General features: G+C 37.5%; 1 protein-coding gene and 1 long non-coding RNA gene across 2 annotated transcripts in view; one reads left to right on the top strand and one right to left on the bottom strand.

Annotated features, from left to right (window-relative positions):
* Nucleotides 1-9,411, bottom strand: part of GIMD1 (GIMAP family P-loop NTPase domain containing 1) — an 83,163-nt gene extending 73,752 nt beyond the window's left edge. The window contains exon 1 of the mRNA XM_084973284.1: nucleotides 9,275-9,411. The gene's annotated coding sequence lies outside the window, so the exon portion shown is untranslated. The remainder of the gene's footprint in view (nucleotides 1-9,274) is intronic.
* LOC106504749 (uncharacterized) overlaps nucleotides 1-19,890 on the top strand; it is a 39,967-nt gene that overhangs the window by 159 nt on the left and 19,918 nt on the right. The window lies entirely within an intron of this gene.

Genomic DNA, 19,890 nt, shown 5'->3' with positions numbered 1-19,890 from the left:
CAACATCATCTTGGAGTGGTAGATGCTACCACAAGATGGCACTAGTTTGTTTTTAGTTTCTAATGATGAAAAATTTGTGATTTTTATACTGGCATAAAAAAACAAAATAGAGCTTTTACTGTCTTTCAAAAATGACCTTGGTTACTTTATTTGCTCTCATTTTTATTATGTTTTACACATATACAAAAATGATTTTTACTGGATTTGGGGGATATAATATTATGAAGGTACGTATGCCAAACATTATATTTGGAATAAGTTAGAATTTATTATTTATTTCATTAGATACCTTTTTGGGAGAAACTACCTTGCTTTACTTTTTCTCCCTTTTCTCTTTTCTTGGCATAGTTACTGGTAAACTCTAAAGATACATGAACTGATATTATACTGAAGTTCACTGATGGATTTTTGCACCAATCTATGCCTGCTCTTCTTTTTTCTGAGGGCTATCAGTCAGCACCATTTGTGCACATTAACTGCTATCTCCAGACAGTAGGCTTTTTAAAAAATTACTCAAAAAAAAAAAAGGGAAAAGAAAAAAAAACCATGGTCCACCCACTGGTAGTGGAGTATTCTTTATTCTGGGGAAACCCATAAATTTGGATTAAAACAACAAGAGATCAAGATATTTGGGGGACTGTATGGTGATACTGGTTTGTCTCTCAGGAAATTTTAAAGGACACTCCAGTGTTCCAGGGACTATTTAGTCTACTAATTCACATGAATTTGCTTTAATAAATCAGGTCTTAAATTATCTGGTTCTGTGCTTCCAGTATGTGGCTACTAGCCACATGTGGCTATTTAAAATAAAGTTCATTAAAATTAAACAAAATTAAATACTTCTTTAGACACACTAGCCACAATTCAAGTGCCCAACAGATGCAAGGTGACAGTGGCTACTGAACTGGACAGAGCAGAGCATAGATTTCCATTACTGCTAAAAGTTAACGTGAATAGTGCTAATCTAGAAATTATGATTATTTCTTGTTCATATATGAAGGACCAAAAGGTATAACTGCATACTTGATTATGAGTCACTTCAGTTTGTTTGGATCAGTCTTAGTTGCCTGGATATCAGATGCTTTTCTAAATACCTGCGTAATCTATTGGAAAGACTCTTGGATAGGGAGGGTACTGGAATAATCAGGGCTTGGTCCAGCTAGAAACTCATGATTATGAAAGAATAATTTGCTTTCTTTAAGTTATTTTTATCTGTGGAAAATTAAACTGTGAAATATATATAGAAAATATCAAGTTTGACTGCTGTCAGTAGAAAGGTCTGCTTACAAGGGTGGCCCTTGATGGGCATTGATAACATGGTTTTCAGGCGTCTTCTCACCATATCCTCATTAGAATGGCTCACCATGCCAGAAATGCTCGTACAAATAATACGGTTTCTGCTGAACCCTTGCTTTCCTTCTGGGAACCTGGAATTTGTGTCTATGCCAGGCAAAGCATGCCTACATGACTAGCTCCAGATAGAAACCCTGGTGCTGAGCCCAACAAGCTTTCCTCATAAATGACATATTACTTCTCTTGTCACAACTCATTCCTGGGGAAACTAGGCATATATCCTTGTGATTCCATCAACAGATGACTCTGGAAACTTGTGTCTGGTTTCCCTTGGTCTTTACCCCATGTGCCTTTGCCTTTTGCTGATTCTTCTTTGTATCTTTTTGTTATAATAATTCATAACCATGAGTAAAACTATATGCTGAGTTCTGTGAGCTCTTCTAGCAAATCACCAAACCTGGGGGTGATTTTCGGGACCTCATAATTATATTGAAGTTTGAAGTAAAAAAGATTGGAAATAAATTTGAATTCCAATGTTTCCATATGCTTGTATATCATTACTAGTAATTGTAGGGGATTGAAAAAATATTTCTTGAAAAAATGTAAAATAAAATTGTTTAGGAGTTCCCATTGTGGCTCAGCAGAAACAAATCTGACTAGTATCCATGAGGATGCAGGTCTGATCCCTGGCCTCGCTCTTTGGGTTAAGGATCCGGCATTGCCGTGAGCTTTGGTGTAGGTCACAGACATGGCTTAGATCTGGCATTGTCGGGGAGGTGGTGTAGGCTGGCAGCTGTAGTCCGATTTGACCCCTAGCCTGGGAACCTCCATCTGCCTCGAGTGAGGCCCTAGAAAGCAAAAAATTTAAAAAATAAAAAAAAACTTTTCATCTTCAAATGCATTCCACTTTTGTGATCAGTTTATATACTTATATAACACTTACTGGATGCGCTATAAAGTTTTCACGTATTAATTCATTTGACTATTGTAACATCTTGATGAGGTAGGTGCTATTGTCATCCCATTTTATAGGTGAGGGAAATCAGAGGACAGACTGATTAGGAAAACTGCCCAAGGACAACAGAAGTACATAGAAAGGATAGAATTTGAACCCATGAAGTCTGGCTCGATACACCTATGTTCTTACCCTCTATGCTATTGTAGCGTCCATAAAGTTTGATAATGGTTTTCTTTTTGCCCTTTGTTATACTTTTCAATGACTCTGCGGTCATGAGGGACAACCTTTGGGCATTTCCTAGAAACAATTCACATATGAACTTAAGGCCCCCAAATGTTTTGCTACCCCAGGGTGTTTTGATCCAAACTTTCCAGATTTGGATGTCTGTATGAGGACTCTGGAGAATGGTAAAAAAAGGAGAAGGAAGAAGCCCTCAATACTATCATCAGTTAACTTTGTAAGAAACCAAGCATTTATTCTCCCTGGGATATGCTATAAAAAAATGGGTTGTGGAAATGAGAAGAGAGGGTGAGTTAACATTTGGAATTCAGAGATGACTGAGTTGCACAACAAAGGGAAAGATAAATTTTCATGTTTATGTAAAGATTATGACATTTGAGCTGAGAGAGCATTCACTGCAAGAAGATGCTTATAAAAGTGACTTTTAAAATAAAGGAGGGAAAGCTCAGATCCTACTCCCAGCAGTGGAAGCCAAGGCCGTATTTCTCAGCCCCTGCCAAGATCCACCCAAATGTATCAGATCTTCAGTCACTTAAACCTGTGTAAGAAGACAGATTCACATCCAGGGACTTGTGTTAAGAGAACTCTTGTTTCTTTAAACATGATCCAAGGAGAGATGGCTGCTATTCTGTTTCACTGAAATTCTTATCTTAGCCATTCCAGCTCATATTTTCAGGCAGACTTGAAAGTTTTCCTGAAGATATTCAAAAGTCCAAGAAGGGCATGGGGTCCTCTGTTTTCACCAGGTCAGATCTTCCTTAATCCCTGTGTATTGTAGGGATCCAAAGTATGCCTCAATTAATATCAGCAAAATCACAATAATTTTGTCTTAATCATTTTTAGACATAATTTATCCAAGAGTCTATAGCTTTTCAGTTTCATTTTAAACAATGTTTTTTGACTTTTTTTTTTTAGGGCCACACCTGAGGCATATGGAGATTCCCAGACTAGGGGTCTAATAGTCGTGGCTCAGTGGTTGGCGAGTCCGACTGGGAACCTGGGGTTGCGGGTTCCAGCCCTGGCTTCGCTCAGTGGGTTGGGGGGTCCGGCGTTGCCATGGGTTGTGGTGGGGGTGGCAGGCGCAGCTCGGATCCCGAGTTGCTGTGGCTGTGGCGTAGGCTGGTGGCTACAGCTCCGATTTGACCCCTAGCCTGGGAACCTCCGTGTGCTGCGGGAGCGGCCCAAGAGATGGCAAAAAGACAAAAAAAAAAAAAAAAAAAAAGTCCATCCTTATAAAAGTACAGAATATGATTTTAAAAAATAAAGACAATTATCCCCCTGTGTGAAAAGACTGAAGACAGATGAATTCATTTGGAGTGCACATTGTTAGTCTTCCCCTGAGATCTTGGAGGCATGCTTACTGAGGACAGGAAAACCTCATCACACTTTTATATGTTCCAAAGCATGGAGGATGAGGGCCTAGAAAGCCTTATTTTATTTATTTTTTTAATTTATTTTTTATTTATTTATTTATTTATTTTTTTATTTTCCCACTTAACAGCAAGGGGGTCAGGTTATCCTTAGATGTATACATTGCAGTTACAGTTTTTTCCCCCACCCTTTCTTCTGTTGCAGGAAAGCCTTATTTTAAAGTGAAGTTAAATTAGATTTGTAGTGAACCAGCAAGTTATAAAAGCCACTAATGATAGCAAAGCAAATGTGCGGCAGCTCAATTTGCCAAGCATTCTGGCTTTGCTGCCTTTTATGTGGGTGGTTATGCTTTCTCCAAATTATTTTATAACTATCAAGTACTAATGATGACTCAATCTGACATGTCAGTTGACAAATATCATTTTCTTCCAGCGTAATCCAACCCCAGATGTCATTTGTATGTACTTCATTCTGGTTGTTATTTCAAAGCGACAACAAATATTTCTCCTTTCTCTGTATCTGCCTCATCTAACTACAGACCCTGTTTTTTGGGGCACTTGACAGAAGAGGGAGAGAACTTTTTTTTAGGTGGAATGATCCCTCAAAATTTGTTCACTCCCTGGAAGAAGAATAATAAATGATGGTGAGACAGGTAGGGAATCAGCAGTCCCAGAACTGAACTAAGACTTGGTGAGTGTATCAAGGATCCCTAATCAAAACATGCCATGCTCTGCGAAGTAAAGTCCAGCTGAGCAGAGCCAAAGAACATGTCTATTTTCTAGATTTTTTTTTTCATTTTATATTTGTTTCTAATACAAGAGATAACCTATAGAAGAAAAAAAAACAATACAAATGGCAAAGGAGGGTTTTAAATGTTGCTACTTTGGGAAGATGAGAAAATGCCTAATGAGGTAGTTGCATTCCAGAAAAGCAGAGAAAAAAATAATCTTGTGAGATTTTGAAAGGTAGAGATTAACAAAAATATTAATTCAAAGAAATAGAAATTTTAACAGGTACTCATTAATATTTCTCACATTAAAATTTTTTATGTTAATTGGATAATCTTGGCCATTTGTGTCTATAAACTCATTATAGCATAGATTCGGTTGTATTGTTGGTCAAATCATGCTCCATTGTTAACAAACAGAAACTATAAAAATTAGAAGTGTTACGTAGCACGGTTTATAACATTAGTCATATACCATAACTTGAACTTGATTGAGCCCTTATAGTATACAAAGTGTATGATAGATACGTTTCTATATGGTTTACATGAATTTTTTAATTTTCTCCCTGTAACAGTCTATGAAATAGGTATCTTTTATTGTCTCTGAGGTACAGGAAGTTAAGTTGCCTGCCCAAGTTCTCACAGCAAGTAAGTGGAGGGGTAGAGATTCATACACCAGAGCTCACGTCCACAACTCTCGTTTAATTCTGACCTCAACATCATTACCAGAAAGAGGTTCAACTCTGAACACATAGATTAATGCTGAATACTTTTAACACATGGCACACAAAAACATCTAAAGGCAAGATGCCACAAAATCCTGCTTTTATGGAACCGAAAGACAGGTCTGATGTGGATTTAAAATAATTTTTATGTTTGTGGGTGTTTATATATTGTTTGTGTCAGCCAGAAATAGAATCAAGTATTAAGTATCAGGACCAAAGCCAAGTAAGTTGAAAATGCCAGAAATAACTAAAAGCTCAGGATGAATTACACCCGTTCTTTAGGGCACTCTAGGGTATTTACAGAGGATGTTTTGAGTCCAGCTCTTAAGGCAAGAGCATTGTAAGGCATCGAGTAAACGTAGCACTGCATAATCTTCATTAAGTGCTGTCTGAGAAATGGTTTACATTTGACTTCATATTGTAGTCTATTGCTTTATAACTGACTTTTACAATACAGGCTTAGAATAAAAGGTGTATAGTTAATAAGTAGACATTTTAGCCGATTAGATGGTCTGAAACAGTGGATTTAGAACTGTCACTTTGATGCAACCTTATCCCTCCACCCAATGTCTATCCCTGGGATAAATGCAGAGATGCTCTGGATGGGGCAGAGGAAGGGATGGGGGCCTGGAGGTCAAACAGTAGGGTCTCCTTTTGGCCTGTGTACTCAGATAGCCCCAAAGTTACCTGCATTACATGGCTAGGGCTCTCCACAACACAGACTGAAGCTAGAACCCATGAAAATATGTGGAGGAGTTCCTGCTGTGGCACAACAGGGTTGGCAGTGTCTCTGAAGTGCCAGGAGATAGGTTCGATCCCTGGCCCAGTGTGGTGGGTTGGGGAATCCGGCATTGCCGCAGCTGCAGGGTGGCTCACAGCTATGCCTTGGATTCGATCCCTGGCCTGGGAGTGCCATACGCTGCAGGGTGCTAAGAAAGAAAGAAAGAAGGTAGGAAGAAAATATATGGAAACAAAATCAAACTTCAACTGAGATGATTATAAATTTTAAGGAGATAAAATTTTAACTGACTTTATTTAAAACTATTTCACTAATTTCTGCATATTCCCAAATTGAAGCTCTCTGTTGCTGTACAGGGAATCAAATTGTGTCCAAGGCTGAGTGGGGGAAGAGGGGACACTTGGTTATTTTAACTACTTTTTTAAAAATGTTATTGCTATATCACTTGATAAACATTATTTAAGCTAATTTTCAATATTAACAAGGTGTCAGATCTCCATCTGTGTTTTATGGAAGATCAAACAGGAGCTTATCTAGAAATCTTGTGAGAGTACAATTCCACTTATAACTCTCTACAAGGCTGACCTCTGGGGACTTTTATAGCCTCCTAGGACTTGGGATTTCTAATATAAGCAGAGAAGATCATGTACATTCTTCATTTAAAAGTTAGTAGAGTTCTTGAGTTTTTCAAAGAAAGCAATGATTTAAGATTTTTTTTTTTTTGTCTTTTTAGGGCTGCACCTGCAGCATATGGAGGTTCCCAGGCTAGGGGTTGAATCAGAGCTGCAGCTGCAGCCTACACCACGACCACAGCCACACCAGATATGAGCTGTGTCTTCAGCCTACACCACAGCTCAAGGCAACGTTGGATCCTTAACCTACTGAGTGAGGCCAGGGATTGAGGCTGTGTCCTTATGGATATTAGTCAGATTTGTTTCTGCTGAGCCACAACAGGAACTCCCCTAATATAAATTGAATCAATAGCATATCAGGTTTTTAAAAGGCTTAAAAGTTAATGTAATTGTAACTGCTTTTTCATATCTATGAGGAACATGTGGAGATGGTGCAGATTTATGGGGAAAGAAATTTTTTATCTTTAGCTACGTTGACTTACAGTGAAAATCACAAGGATGAAAAGCTCCATGTAAATCAAAATACATGCAAGGGTGGTGTCAAGGACCCAAAGGGATGTCCTGTTGTCTCAGAATTATGGTTAAGCATCTGTAGCTGAGAAAAAAAACAAAAGGCTGATATTCCACAATTTCTGTTTAGAGAATCTCAAACTTGCTGCCACTTTCCAGCAGTGTGCTTGAGCAGACTAACTTCTGCTTAGCTTTCTTACCTTATGTGAAGATTGAATGAATTAGAACAGCTCAATATTTGTTCTTAGCTCAAAGAGCTCAATAAATGCTCAATAAGAGGTCAATATAATCAGTCATTATTATTGTTGTTAATATTATTTTTCCTGAGGTTATTTTGGGTTGCTGAGAAGACAACTGTGTATTACATGTGATGACAGCAAGGACTTGTGTAGTGTTTTCTATATTGCCCCTAGTAATTAATATCATCCTTTTTCAAAGTGTAACCTTAATACATTTTTCTAGCAAACTAAACAACTTTGGTATTTAATAATCTATATTTAACTATGTTCTTAAAAGTTTCAGAAAACTGAACAATTGAAGTTCCCTTTATGGCTCAGCGGTTAATGAACCTGACTAGGATCCATGAGGATTTGGGTTCAACTCTTGGCCTCACTCAGTGGGTTAAGGATCTGGTGTTGCTGTGAGCTGTGGTGTAGGTTGCAGATGTGGCTCAGATCCCATGTTTCTGTGGCTGTGGTGTAGATCAGCATCTGTAGCTCTGATTTGACCCCCAGCCTGGGAATTTCCATATGCCACGGGTGTGGCCCTAAGCAAAAAACAAACAAACAAACAAAACTATATGGTTATAAATATTATGTATCAGCCCCAATAATAAGCTTGATGATAGACAAATATGAATATCTATGATATACTTTCACATATACTCAAGGATACACACGAAGAGGTTATACACACACAAACACACACAAACATATATATATATAAAATCACACAAGTAATGAAGTAATGAATCCATCAGCTGGATGGTATGGGTAAGATTTATATATAAAATCCATAAAATAAAGAAGGTCACAAGAGACCAAGAAAGATGCTACATAATGATCAAAGGATCAATCCAAGAAGATATAATAATTGTAAATATAAATGCACCCAACATAGGAGCACCACTAAATATAAGGCCATAAAGGGAAAATTAACAGCAATACAATAAGGGTAGGGGACTTTTAACACCCCACTTATATCAACGGACAGAACTTCCAGGCAGATAATCAAAAAGGAAACACAGGCCTTAAATAACAACCTTGACCAGGACACTGGTCCTGGATTTAATTGATATTTATAGGACACTTCACCCCAAAGCAGCAGAATATACATTCCCTGCAAGTACACATGGTACATTCTCTAAGATAGGTCACATCCTGGGCCACATACCAAGTCCTGATAAATTAAAAAAAAAATGAAATTATATCAATCATTTTTTTTTCCCTGACCACAATGCTATGAGACTTGAAATCAACTACAAGAAAAAAAAAAAACAAAAAACAAAAAACACAAACTCTTGGAAGCTAAACAATGTGCTACTCAACAGCCAGTGGGTTGAGGAAGAAATTAAAAAAATTCTTAGAGACAAATGAAAACAAATATATGACAATCCAAATCTCATGGGACACAGCAAAAGCCGCTCTGAGAAGGAAGTTTATAGCAATGCAATCTTATCTTAGGAAACCAGAAAAAAAAAATCTCAAATAACTTAACCTTGTATCTAAAGCAACCAGAGAAGGAAAATAACCAAAGCCCAAAGTTAATAGACGGAAAGAAATCATAATGATCAGAGAAGAAACAAATAAAGTAGAAACAAAAAAAAAAAACCAGAGAATGATCAATGAAACCAAAAGTTGTTTCTTTGAAAAGATCAACAAAATTGATAAACCCTTAGCCAGATTCATCAAGAAAAAAGAGGGTGCAAATCAATAAACTTAGAAATGAAAAAGGAATAAAAACATTGAAAAGGTTATAGAAATCTTTCAAAAGCATTTGAATATAATAAAACAGGATAACTAGAAATAAATTGAAAACATATATTCTAGTTTTTTTTGTTATTGCTTTTTTTGGCCATACCTGCAGCACGTGGAATTTTCCAGGCCAAAGATCAAACCTGTACTTCAGCTATGACCTGCACTACAGCTGCAGCAATGCTGGATCCCCAACCTGCTGTGCCACATGGGAACTTCCAGATATTCAAGTTTTACATGGGTAAAATTATAAAATAGTTTTGAAGCATTTAAAGGCAAGCCTGAGGAGTTCCCTGGTGGTGCAGTGGGTTAAGGACCTGGCATTGTCACTGCTGTGGCTTGGGTAGCTGCTGTGGTGCAAGTTCAGGTCCTGTCCAGGGACTTTCCACAGGCCATGGATACATCCAAAAAGAAAATAAATAAAAGGAAAATTTGATTAAATGGAAATGTGTACTATGTTCATAAGTATGAAGATTCAGCAGCATAAAGATTTCAGCTCAATAAAATTTATATGCATGTAATATATATATTCAATGTGATTTCAATTACAATTTAAACATGGGACTTGAGAAATTGATTCCAAACTTAATAGGAAAGGGTATAAGTCCAAAAACAACTGAGTTAATTCTAAAGAGGAAGAAGAAGGAGTAAGACATACTTCACATATTAATTACCAAGATTTTTTATATACTTAAAGGATGTAAACCAGTATGATGTTAACTCAGGAGAGGGAGAGTGCATCGAAAGGACAAAAGAGAAAGTAGAAATGAACAAACAAAAATCACACAAACATTGCAAAATGGGAGATCAGTTCAGGAGAGAAGTGTCATTACAATATGTCAAACTATAATAAATGATATTGGAACAACTACTTATCCAAGTGTGAAAAAATATATATACATATTCAATTCTATTTGATTAAAGGACTTAAAACTTTTTGAAAAATATGAAGAATATCTTCATTGGAATAGAGAAACTTTCTTAAGTCACACAAAAAAGAATAAACCGTAAGTCATATATAGATGCATTTAACTAAATGTGAAGATGTTTATGACATAGAGAGCAAAGGATAAATATCTAGTTTATATATATAAACATTTTACAGATAGAGACAAGACAACCCAATACAAAAAGAGAATTGTGAATAGTTACCTGCTTACTTTGCTGGATTAAATACAATTGATTAACCTCACATATTACTGTGAACAAGTAAATGATTTACCTTGCCTTAAAATTATGGGTATAGAAACTATCATTTGAAGATGTGGAAAGTATATCAATAGCTGAAATAGCCCTTTTCCATTCCAGTCTCTGGATTCTAAAAAATCTGTGTTTTTGGAAGAGTCAGAGAAGTCAACTTGAATGACATTTGAATGACAATTCTTCTGGACTGTATAGCAAACTTTATATCATCTCTGGGTGCCTGAAGCACAAGTGATGCTAAGCAAAGTTAAAAGAGGCATTCAATCCCATTTTAACAGGTACATCTGAGCATATTTAACTTATAAATAGCAACTGATCATTTCCATTGGTCCATAGTCCCAGCCTGTTCTCCACAGAAACTTTACTTCTCAACCCCAAAACAGTGGGCAAAGTATATAAAGATTCAGTTCAGGAAAGAGGAAATTCAAATGGCTAGTAAACTTTGGAAAGTTTAGTAGTAAATAAGATGCCAGTTAATATGATAACGAAATATCATGACATAGCCCTCGATCAGCAGCAAATTCAAAATCTGAAAATTCTAAATTTTTAACATCGAAAAGAAAAAGTGAGGACTTCAAAAAATAGCACTTGCATACAGTGATGTTAGGACTATGAATTTTGGAAAATATTTTGACAACAGTGTTAATAAAAATGCTGAAAATTTAGCAGTTCTACTTTTTGGTATATATCCTGGAGAGGAACTCTTGGCATTTGTGCCCAAGGAGACATTTATAAGGAGCATTGATTTTAGCAGAGAAGATGAAAAAATATAAATATATATCAACTGAGTGAATAAGTAAACTGTAGTATATTTAGCTAATGAAATACACCATTATAATTAAAAGAAAGGAGATATAGCTACGTATTGACATGCATAAAGCAAAAAAAAAGAAATAATGAGTAAACAAAAGAACATATATCCCGTAATAAAACAGCCCATATATTGACCTGATTATCTCTATTACTCTCATCTCTATTTCTATGAAGAGAAGGAACCAAAACATGAACAAGAAAGTGTTAATGAGACATAAGATAAAGAGGTGGGGAAACATGGGAAGGTAAATGTACAATGACAACTTCAAATATATTAGTAATGGGTTATTTCCCAAGAAGAAACAAACAATAAACAAACAGACCTATACCAACAGTACCGAAGTAAACATATTCAAGTATTAGCATTTGTTAACTGTTTATGGTAGGTACATAAGTATTTGTTATTTTATTCTCTGTAGTTTTCCATTTTAAGAGCAATGAAAAAATATGGATATAGTATAAGGAATCAACCTATAGCTGAAAGTTAACTGTGGAGTGTTCTACTTAGCCTGACAATGATCAGCACACTTTTATAAAATATATCCTAGGCAGCCAAAATGTTTTCCTCCCCTGATATCTTAGGAAGAAAATTACTTTCAGAAGTGGGTCAGTCCAGGACAAAGAATTAATATGCTGGTCCCAGGGCAGTTGTTTATTTTACTTATCATCACCATATGATTTTTCACATTTAATTATTAAACAAAAAGGCAGGGTTAAACTGTGAAGATAATCATATGGCCTCATCGTAATGAATAAAATTGTTTCCAGTAGAATTACGAAGGATGGAAACATCAACCCAAATATTTGATATTTATAAATAGAGGCTTCTTAAAGATTGTGAATAAATTTTGGGGTCAGTAGTCATTTCTGAACATTTACAGAGTACTTTATGATGCTGAATTTTCTTTATTATGTTAGTCTCAACATTGAGCATAATTCTCATACTTGATAGGTTGATATCACTCAACATTAAAATGAAGTGTCCAAATATATAATTTAATACAAAAGTTTACCCATCTCTCAGGTTCTATTTATTTTTTCAAGTCTAAGTAAAATCTGGAATAAAATATTAAAAATGTTTGATGCTTTTGAGTGAGTCTTGACAGCAGGACAACTGTCAGTTTATGTTAGAAAAAATTCAAAAGGAACTGAAACAAAAATCAATTTGCAATGCACTAATGATCTTATGATTAAATTGTTCCATTTCTCAGGAAAAAAACAAACAGTCTGATGCACTGAGTAATCTGTTGCATAATAGAAGGCACTTTCTGAATATCACATTTTTTAAATCAAGACATTTTATGCTCTTTCCTTTACACGTTAGAGAAAATTTAATGTTCTCTCATTGTCTCTTAGACAGGGCTCTGTTGTGTTTTGAATATGGTTATTTTCAGTAGTACTGAGAGTAACTTTGATGAGCCAAAAACTCGAAAGCTGAGTCCTTGAGATTGTCTTCAAAATGAGGATTTTCAACCATGAGTGATGGCCAACAATCAGCTTTGGGAAGCTGCTCAATGAATTTCCCTTACACTTGTTGCTGTATCACTGACAAGGCATTGACCCTCTTGGGAGATCCCATCTATGTCTTCTGCCCTGATCCATGGGAGGGGCACTTGTGGCTTTAATTTTCCAGTCTTAAAGGATGACCTTGTGATATCAGAGGCTAACTTGAAGCCCAGAAGGTGATGCCCTTCCTCTGCCAAAAATTTAATATGTCTCCTGCTTTCCCAGGGTGGCTTTCCCTATCTTAGTAATATGCTATGACCTGCTCTATTCTTTGCAATGTTCCTTGTATCTCAACTTCTTCTGCCAAGGTCAAAGTGTTTCTTCTTATGCTGAATGAAGTAGCTCACTAACTCATCTAAATCTTCAAGAAAACAAGTGTAACCATTTCTTTTTAGTTTTTCTTAGATTCTGATGTTGGATGAAATGAGAGGGAAGCACTGCTAATAAAAAATGCCTATTTTATCATTATGATTATTTGCTAATTCTAAGAAAGAGATACAGACAAAAGGGGAGATAAAGATACAAAGAAAGAGACAAAGATTAAAGTAGAGAAACATGAGAGATGAGAAAGGGAGAGACAATGAAAAGAAGAGGAAAAAAATCAAAGGGGGAAGAAGGGGAAGAGAAGAGAGAAAGAACCTGAGAGACACTTGGTGTGCTTGTGAACACATGTGCACACATCTAAAAGATTCCACAACTTTGTTTGTTTTCCAGTTAAATTGGATGTTTTAGTCTTCATCATGGTTTTTCAGGCATTTTAAGTCTAAGTAGTCAGACCACTTCAGTTGTTTTAACACCCGAAATCCAAATCATTGGATGGTTAAAACTACTCAATTGGGTCAACCATTTAGCAATCCCGGGCACTGAGCAAGTGATTGATGTGGTATAGGAGGCCGACTCAAACTGTAATTTGTTACTTCAGAGAAAGAAAGCTAACAAATTCTTTTGGGAAACCCAAGAGGGATTGGATAAACTTGTGTTAAATGATAGGATACAAATACGGCATTACTGGGTGGTTACTCCTAAGAAGAGTCTTCCACACATGGAAGGGAAAAAAGACTACAACTGTTAGTCTGCCTAAATATATTCCCAGCTCTGTGTTTCTGAAAGAGACAAACAGCCTCCAAATGTTGGGCTTGAGGAATTATCACATCCTTTGCTCCTCAAAATGGCAGCTGTTTGAGAACTAGGCAGAGGAGTCAGAAAAATTTTATTGTCAGCCTTATTGAAAGTAAAGCTAGATTGGCAAATGTAGCTTGATTGTGGCCTATCTGGCTTCCTAATAATTTTTTTTCCAGATTTATATTTGGATTTACTTGAGTGGTAAGCCCTCCAGAGAAGAAATTTATCCACCCAGCAATTCCTCACCCCGGTGAGCCAGGAAGCCCAGATCAGGGCACAAGAGGAGGCTTCTTTTGTGTATAGTGACTTACCATGTTAACGCTGACCACTGGAGAAGTGTGGATCAGTGAACATCAGACTCATCAATACATCAAACAGATAAATCACTGTTCTCTGGTAGAGAGGAACAGACGAGATCTAGAACAAAGATAGATGCTTCTAACCAAGACTTCTGAAAGAAGTTGAAACTCTCATTTTATGGACCAGTAGGAAAAGGGTGAGAGGATATGGCTTCCTCCAAATTACACATTGAAGGGACTCTTATTTTACTCACAGTCTTGGTAAAACAACATGTGTGAATATGGGAAACAAACTGGCTCAGCTTTTGGGAGGGCTGATAAGAGGGTCTGATTTTCTTATAGAGAAGAATGTGAGACAATGGAGTGAGGGCTGTAGTGGAATTTACATTTGTGGAGCATCTACTATGTCAAAACCATTCTAGGCCCTTAGTACTGAAAGGATGAAAATGCAACCTAACCCTCCCAGAACCCAGGAAGTTAATAAAAAGCTCTAAATGCCGCTGAATTCCAGACCCTGCTCGCTGCCAGTAAATAGGTAGAAGGTCACACTTCCTATTGTTCCAGGGCCTGCTATCCTGGCCTAAGTAAGATAACAGGAAATGAGTTGACTAATCGCTTATGTGGATTCTGTAAAACTGACTGGCACCATGGAAGAATTGATTACACATTGAAAGCCCTAGTGACCTATCTCAACTGCAATCTGTCACTCTGCCCAGGAGCCCACGCAGATGCGGACCTCCGGAGCTCTTTTAAAATGATTGGTCCACGGAGCGCGGGCTCTCGATATTTTATAATGATTGGTTTGCGACGCACAGGCTTTGTTGTGAACCCCATAAAAGCTGTCCCGATTCCGCACTCGGGGCCGAAGTCCTCTACCCCTGCGTGGCGTATGACTGTGGGCCCCAGCGCGCTTGGAATAAAAATCCTCTTGCTGTTTGCATCAAGACCGCTTCTCGTGAGTGATTTGGGGTGTCGCCTCTTCCTAGCCCGGACGAGGGGGATTGTTCTTTTACTGGCCTTTCAGTACCAACAAGCATGAGGTTATTCCCTGACGGATAGTTCAGAAAAAAGCAGTAAGGTCTAAGTCCAAGTCATTCTTTTGTCAAATCTGATTGTCTTTCCACTATGCCACTCTGCTGCTGTAAATGCCACTGCTACCACTGCACAAACCTTCAAGAGGATAGCATCTGACATCCATTACCAGGTTGGGAGACATGCTAAAATTATTCATAATAGCCAAAGTTAGAAAGAGTGAAAATGCTCATCAATTGATAAATGGATAAACAAAATATGGACTATCAATACAACAGAGTATCAGTCAACAACCTAAAGGAGTGAGATGCTGATACACACTACAGCATAAATGAACCCCTAAAAAATTATCATAAGTGAAAGAAGCCAGACAAAAAAGACCACATGTTGTCACTGTCCAAAGGCATTGAGGCAGAAAGCAGTTTAACTGTTGCCTAAGAGTGGGTATAGTGGAAGGAACTGACCACAGATTGGCACAAGAGAACTTTTTAGGTTGGTGGAAATGTTTTAAAATTGAATTATGGTGATGATTCTAAAACTCTACAAATTTACCCCAAATAATTGAATCGTATATTTTAAATGAGTAAATTTTATGGTATAAAAATTACGTCTCAACAAAGTTGTTTAGAAATTTATTTTTATCAAAGGGAGAATGAATTGCAGATGCCCCCATTTCCTCAGCTGAATGAACATTTCCATTAAAGATTGCTTGAGAATTCTTGGTACCTACTTTTTATATTACTAATATGGCATTTAAGATTGTATGTGAAAGGAAATCCTTGTTTAGAAATCATCACTCACACATCAGTGTGAGATAATATTCTGTTTCAGTAAATGTTGAGGAAACTGACTGGAAATTGTCTAGGTTTCTACTCACAAAAGGAGAGAACTGGGGAACTCTTCTAAGACCAGCTCTCCTCCACCCAAACAGGTGGAAAGCACTCGGAATTGGATGACAGGAGAGACAACTGTGGGTGTGGCTTTTTCTTTCCCCTGTGCATTCCTGGGTTAATAACCACTTATTGTAGCTAGGCCTTCGGATAAGTGCTTCCCAACTGTTTTCTCACCTAACACCCTCAATAGTTTCCTAATGGAGACTGATAGTGTTGAAAGCTGATCGGCTGCTCACCAAATCCATTTCTTTGTCCTGGGCACCCAGTGAGACCAGGATCCCAGAGTCCTTGTAGTTAGGAGTGACTGTGAGAGCAAGCACTGAGTTCACTGGTGGGAGAAATGGGCAGAAATGATTGTATTGCTTCCCGGTTCAGCCAATTAAAATTTTTTGATAGTTCTCTGGTGGCACAGTGGGTTAAGGATCCAGTATTGTCACTTCAGCAGCTTAGGTGACTGTTGTGATATGGGTTTTATCCTTGGCCTGGGAACTTCCACATGCTGTGGGCATGGCCAAAAAAATTTTTTTTTTTTTTCCCACAATGAGCCTTCGTTTTTCTCCCATCTGCTGATTGGAAATCCAGGGAGACCTCAGAAGCCAAGTGTTGAAAGTGATAGAGCCATAAGATGGAATCACTTTTTTTGTGAGATGGACCCCACTGATCAGAAATAACTTCATGAGACTTTACATCAATTAGAAATAAATTTCTCTCCTGTTGGAGCCATTTCCCAGCTTTGTATGTGTTAGAATATCTAGCATTACTTTAACTAATGCACTCTTCTTATCTCTTTTTTAACAGAAGACTATGTTGAGATTTAAGGAGGACAACTAACCTGTGTAGATTCAAGTATTAAGGAGGTGTCAGAGTCACAAGCTGTACCCAGATCATCTGATTTAGAGATTATGCTCTTTTCCACTGTGTTACATTACTTCTCCTTTTTATGAGAGTTGAGTAGTAGGTATGTCAAGAAAAATCGATTATCTAGAATCTGAGCATTTCCTAACACTATATATTACCACCCTTGTCCAAGGTCCATCATCTATTTCCTGGATTATAGCACTGTCCTTCTCCTGCCCTTGCTCTCTTACCATTTATTAATCAGCAGCCAGAGTGATCCTGTTAAAACATACGGCCAATCAAGTCACTCCTTTTCTCAAAATCTTCTAAGGGCTATCATCTGTCTCAGAGTAAGAGTTATGATCCTTATGCCATGGTCCATTCTATCCTGTCACCTGGGCCCCTCTTACCTCTCTGATTACCTCTCCTATCTCTACCTCCCAATTCCCTACAACTCCTTCCTCACTTACTGCAGCCTTGTCAGCCTTTTTGCTAATCCTTTCCATTCACCTTTGCCCCTTATAGTCACATGATTTGCTTATTTCCTTCAAGTCTTTACTTAAATTTTCATTTTTTAGTGAGAATTTCTGTAACCATCCTGTTAAATTACAACCCCTTTCCTTGATTAATTTTCTGTCTCCACATCCTGTTACATTTTTCTCAGTAGCACTTAATATATTGAACATACCATGTAATTCACATCAAATTATTTTACTGTTTGATTCTTCTACTAGAATGTGAGTTACAGGAGAGCATAGGTTTCTAATTCTTAAAACTTTTTTTTGATTATTTTATCTCCAGTATCCATACAGATGCCTAGAACACAATCTTTTCTGTTCCATAAGCCCATGTGGAAGGAATGAATGAATGTGCATCCTCCATACTATAGGAATAGGATGGAGTTATTAAGTTTCTATGTGCTATACTGAGGGTCTTCCAAACTGGGGAGAAGTCCAGTCATCACGACAGACTTAAAAGCTTTCTACAACATCAATGGAAATACATTTGTGTTGGAATGTTACATATAAGAAATCCTTTCAGAGATAGTACTGTAAGTGATTGGGATGAAAAAGCTGAAGAGCCACTGAGGTGGTGAAGGAAAGTGAGACCCTTCATGGCTTAGTTAGCACCAAACCATTTTTCAAGGAGGATGAGCCAAGTTATCTGCAGTGCCAAGGGCTGCCAAGGACGGCATTGCTTAATTACTCAGTACAGGAGGGTGGAGGCCACAGCTGTCGTTAACTTCTTCTATGATCTTAACCATATGCAATGCTCAGTCTCTCTTACAACTAAATATGTATCTACTGACTCACCAAGTATTTATCTAGCACCTATTTGGCAGATTCTGAGTGCTAAGAATATAGTTGCAGATGAGAAAATGTCCTTTGTTTGTGTGGAGCCTGTATTCTGGTGGAGAGGCAAATTAGAAGTAAAATGAAATAAATGTTATTTAATATGTTGATGTGTGTTTTGAAATAGAGTGAAGTGCTAAAAAATGGATGATGGGATAGAGAGAGACTGGGAGAGGGAGGTAGACATTGGAGGACAGGAAAAGGGTCAAGCCTTTAGCCACAGAGTGTTACCCAGGGTTTCTCTGAAGGTATCTCATCAGAACAAAACAAAGGAGGTAGTCGTATGAAGATCTGAAGAAAGAACATTCCAGGGTGAGGGAGGAGCGTTCAATGACTGACACAGGCATGAGCTGAGACAAAGAGCTGGAAGGAGACTTGAGTGACTGGAATGTAGTGGGAAAAGGAGAGGTGCGTTTGAGATGCTCCCAGAGGTCTGAAGGTGCAAAGTCTTCAGGCATTCGAGGAAGGTGATATTTAATTCTCATGGCAGCAGGGAATCTTTGGAGAGTTTGAACGTAGTGTAATTGAAGACGATCATTTTTAAGGGATGCCAAACAGCCAAACAAAAGTTACTGCATGTCCCCTTCTAGGATTGTCTGCAGATTCCCACACTTGACTCACGGGAGACAGATTACAGGAATCTAGCCCAGGCCTTAATTTACTCATTGGTAAGAAGATACTTTTATCACAACTTTGAACTATGGCAGGGTGACTCTAAAACCTGGGATCATACTTTTCTGAGGGGAGTTTCAATTAATTATTTGAATGGTGTTAGGAATAAATGTCCAGTTTTTAAAAGGAATCTGCTTAAACAGCCCACCAAATAAACTGAAATGGCTCCATTGACAATCAACACTTTGCACTAAATGGCTGAACGATTTCCTTTTAAAATTAAACATTTTAATGATCCACAGAAAGCAATCAAATACACTTAACATCAATAAGAAGATAGGCTATGGTTAGGGAGCCTATCAAATCCAAATGGGCAGAGTGATAGAGAAATAAACTATGTTGCATCAAAAAGGCTTGGTCTTACAAGGTCATGCAAACTAGGGAGGAACATTAATGAAATTGTAATGCAAATTTCCAATTAATCAATTGTTTACTTGACTTTGAGGAGCTAGGAGGAGATTCAGCACTTGTGAGGACAGAATGCCAACAGGAATTTATAAATAGCTCAGTCTCTGAGAAAGCAGTGTTATCTGGAATAAGCACATTTGATGGGTTTTGTATGAGCAGCTTATTATCAAGTCTAGCAGAGTTACTTCAAAAGCCTCCAAGATTGAGATGTTTTTGTATTTTTTCCCCAGAGAATGGCACTATGGGAGTGAAGTGTGGGAGAGTCTGAAGGATAAGGAAAAATAAGACCCCAGTGTTACACACAAAAATTCAATCCAACAATAACAAGGAATATGGAAGCCCTAAATTAGGATGGGTGTGGTGCTTGTGTTAGAAATATAGTTGAGTTATCACATGAACTACTGGTAGTTCAAATATAAACAGGTTTGTTCTAAGTTTTGGGGGGATGGGTCTTGCTCTTCTGTAAAGTTGTATTTATAGAACAGTCATCCAGTATTTACTGATGTGAGTACATCTATCCTTTATGCGTTATTCTCTGGTATATATCCAATGTCTGGCACATGGTGGGAATTCGGTAATTATTCA

This window comes from Sus scrofa, chromosome 8 (genome assembly GCF_054392235.1).
Source record: "Sus scrofa isolate SSC_HxYL_T2T_F1_AM1 chromosome 8, Sscrofa_HxYL_maternal_Yorkshire_Landrace_v2.0, whole genome shotgun sequence".
Taxonomy (NCBI): Eukaryota; Metazoa; Chordata; class Mammalia; order Artiodactyla; family Suidae; genus Sus; species Sus scrofa.
This window is presented reverse-complemented; position numbering and strand designations above follow the sequence as displayed.